The sequence below is a fragment of the Labrus bergylta genome, chromosome 5 (assembly GCF_963930695.1).
Source record: "Labrus bergylta chromosome 5, fLabBer1.1, whole genome shotgun sequence".
NCBI classification, from domain to species: domain Eukaryota; kingdom Metazoa; phylum Chordata; class Actinopteri; order Labriformes; family Labridae; genus Labrus; species Labrus bergylta.
Window position 1 is genome coordinate 25,036,760 of NC_089199.1, and position 3,754 is coordinate 25,040,513.

The window sequence follows — 3,754 nt, forward strand, 5'->3', positions numbered from 1 at the left end:
TTTCTGCAATCGTACATCATAAAGAGGGCAAAACGTTATGTTACATCTGGCAACATGGAGTCTGAGCCGCAGAGGTTTAACTCCACTATCACAACCTGCTTACTGGATATGATCTCACTTATTACACAGCTAGTTTAGCAAATTGACACAAACTGGATTTCCAAACAGTCAGATCTCCTCCTCTCCTTGGCGTCAGTCCACTCCTCTGTTATATCTCATTTTGCAAGTGTGATCGATTATTGCATCAAACTGATGAATAATTTCAGTTCTCCCAGGACATTTCTCCACCCACACCATGACTTTAAGGTTTCTAATGCTTCTTTTCCTTCCTCTCACACTCAGAGGTTTACACCCTCTTCTTGTGCAGAGCTGAAACGTCTCCCCGTCGAGGCTCCTCCAGAGTGAAATGTTTATTTCCACAAACGTCCGAGCATCAGTCAGAACATAAAGCTGCAGAGAGCGAGATGTATGTGGTCTGTGTCTCAGCCAAGTCCTGTGTGTAAGTGCCAAACATGATACTCACAGAGCGGGGAGAGAAGGGGGGAGGGGACGGACGGACGCAGGGAGGGAAATGTTTTCATTAAACGGCAGAAGAAGGAAAAGTTACAACATGGAGAAAGAGAAGAGAAAGTAAAGAGGACGTGAGGAGAGAATCCACAGAGGGGGGGGGGGGGGGGGGATTTGGCAAAGAGAGAAAGTGAAGAGGAGTTTGCACAAAAGAAAAACAAGGGAAGTGACAGATGAGAGATGACCAAATGAAAGAGGAGAGGAGAGAGGAGATAGAGATAAGAGAGGAGGGAGGGAGATTGCAGGGGGAGAAGAGCAATTTGGTAAATTAATTGACAAAAAGGAAAAGAGCTGATTTCCAGAGTGGGAAGTGAAAGAGGAGGAGGAGGAGGAGGAGGAGGAGGAGGAGGAGGAGGAGACAGAGCTCTAAAACAAAGTTAGAGTCAGAGGAATTTGCAGCGGATCTGAGCTCAGTTAGTCTCTGACATTTGGTGAAATTCTGTCGAGCTGCAGGCTGGATGATATCAGGAGTGAGCAGGCAGCAGCCAAACCCACCGACACACACACACACACTGACACACACACACACACTGACACACACACACACACACACACACACACACACACACACACACTGATACAGAGAGCTGCCCGGCTGTATTGGATATGACTCGCCCGCTGAGGCAGTGTGCCGTGTTGGACTCTCAGTGACAGTTGGGATTAAACCGGTTTCCGTCCAGTCAGGTGAGTTTAATCTCATAATATCAGCTGGTCTGTGTCATTAAGGATGGTTTAAATGTTTTTAAGAGTTTGACTCAGGAATCAGGAAAGTGTCTGTCGTGATGTTTTAACACGGTTGATGAACTTTGGTTCAGACACGGGTTACAATATTTGCAGATTGATGCTTCTTCTTTAGAGTCTCCTTAAAGGGCCAGCGTGTGTATTAGAGGTGGATTTAAAAAAAAAAGTTTTGATCATTAGATACGATGACTTTAAAGATGTTAACTCTGAGGACAGAAGCTGCTCATGCATTGAAGCAAAACAAAAAAGTTCAGGAGCAAACTAACAGCTGCCTCTTGTTGTTGTTGTTGTTGTTGTTGTTGTTGTTGTTGTTGTTGTTGTTGTTGTTGTTGTCATCACAGACCTGCACAGTGTGGAGAGATGAGGTGTTGATTGTGAGGATCCTCAGTTTGAGTTCCGAACCTGATAAAGGGACGCTTCACTCTCTGCACGTGTTGCACCAACTCGAGTTTGTTTGCTAAGTTAGTGCGGTTCGTCTATGAATGGATGAGTTAATACTGCTGGACTCTTTACTCAGCGGCCTCTACCATCGGTGTGTGAATGCGTGTGAATGGATGAGTTAATACTGCTGGACTCTTTACTCAGCGGCCTCTACCATCGGTGTGTGAATGCGTGTGAATGGATGAGTTAATACTGCTGGACTCTTTACTCAGCGGCCTCTACCATCGGTGTGTGAATGCGTGTGAATGGATGAGTTAATACTGCTGGACTCTTTACGCAGCGGCCTCTACCATCAGTGTGTGAATGCGTGTGAATGGATGAGTTAATACTGATGGACTCTTTACTCAGCGGCCTCTACCATCAGTGTGTGAATGCGTGTGAATGGATGAGTTAATACTGCTGGACTCTTTACTCAGCGGCCTCTACCATCAGTGTGTGAATGCGTGTGAATGGATGAGTTAATACTGCTGGACTCTTTACTCAGCGGCCTCTACCATCAGTGTGTGAATGTGTGGGTGTGACCTGCGGAGTAAAAGCGCTGACCATTTACCCTCACAAGATGCTGAAGCTGACCTTGGCCACGTTAGGCTGCACGCTCTGCCTCCCCTCCTGTTGGTCATATCTACAGAGGTGCTAACCATGGGAAAGACTTCTATAAGCAGCTATGTTGGGATTATAACATCTCGAGATTTTACAGTTTGTCTCCAATATTTGAGAAACAACTCAGCTTGAGGCAGGAAATCTGAGAACACGTTTACATGTTCTGCAATTCCCTGATTGCTCAAAAACCCACGTTTATAAGAAACTGGTCAGGGATCAGATTGATTCCTAAAAACTCTGACCACATTTACAACCACAGGCTGCAACCATTGCAGAGCGATTGTGATATTTGACCATGTAATCCTCCAATGGGAGCATTTAGACAGATTTGTTTGTAGCTCAAAGGGAAATCTGCTTTCAGCGATATTTCTCCTTTTATATTAAAAAGTTTTCAGGGATTCACTCTTCCTGTCGGAGCTTTATCCTGAAATATCTGGTTTCATGTTTGAAACATTTCTGAATAATTTCACGTCCCTTTCAACATAACCCCTCTCTCTCTCTCTCTCTCTCTCTCTCTCTCTCTCCCTCCCCCTCTCTCTCTCCCTCTCTGTCTCTCTCTCTCTTTCTCCCTCTCTCTCTCCCTCTCTCTCTCTCTCTCTCTCTCTCTTTCTCTTTCTCTTTCTCTCTCTCTCCCTCCCTCTCTCTCCCTCTCTCTCCCTCTCTCTCTCACTCACTCTCTCTCCCTCTCTCTCGCTCCCTCTCTCCTTCTCTCGCTCTCTCTCTCCCTCTCTCTCTCACTCACTCTCTCCCTATCTCTCTCTCTCTCTCTCTCTCTCTCTCCCTCTCTCTCTCTCTCCCTCCCTCTCCCTCCCTCTCCCTCTCTCTCCCTCCCTCTCTCACCCTCCCTCTGTCTCTCCCTCTCTCCCTCTCTCTCTCTCTTTCTCTTTCTCTCTCTGTGTGTGATGGAGTCCACAGAGACAAAGTTTCTCATGAACTCTTGGTGATTTCAGTTCAGAGCGGCGAGCTGCCAGAGAAAACATCAACACGACACGATGGGTCAGATCTACTGCTCTGGTTCCCCCACCCTGACCCTCCTCCTCCTCCCTCACTCACCCCCCCCCTCCCCCTTCTTTGTCAATCTGTCTTCAGTTCACCGTACCCTGAGTTCGTCCTCTTCTTCAGATTTTATATTTGAGTGTAATTTTTAAACTTTAAAAAAGAATCACAACAGCGTGATAACTGTTGATAGATAAATGATAGTCAAGCTCTGACAAGCTAAATAGCCAATCACAGTGAAGGAATTTAGGGTGGCACCAGGTGGGATTTCAATGACGGCCCATGCTGCCCCTCTAGATACGCCCCCCTTCACAAGAGCAATCCTTGAAGTCTCACGACAGCGTAATATCGGTGTCCCAGTCTGTGAGGTCACATTGTGTTTCAGGAGCTCCACATACACACACAGTCA

The 3,754-nt window shown here is 46.5% G+C and overlaps 1 protein-coding gene across 4 annotated transcripts in view; it reads left to right on the top strand.

Annotated features, from left to right (window-relative positions):
- Positions 1–927: 927 nt before the first annotated feature.
- Positions 928–3,754, top strand: part of ripor3 (RIPOR family member 3) — a 40,518-nt gene continuing 37,691 nt past the window's right edge. For all 4 annotated transcript variants that reach the window (XM_065955267.1, XM_065955270.1, XM_065955266.1 and 1 more), the window contains exon 1: positions 928–1,251. The gene's annotated coding sequence lies outside the window, so the exon portion shown is untranslated. The remainder of the gene's footprint in view (positions 1,252–3,754) is intronic.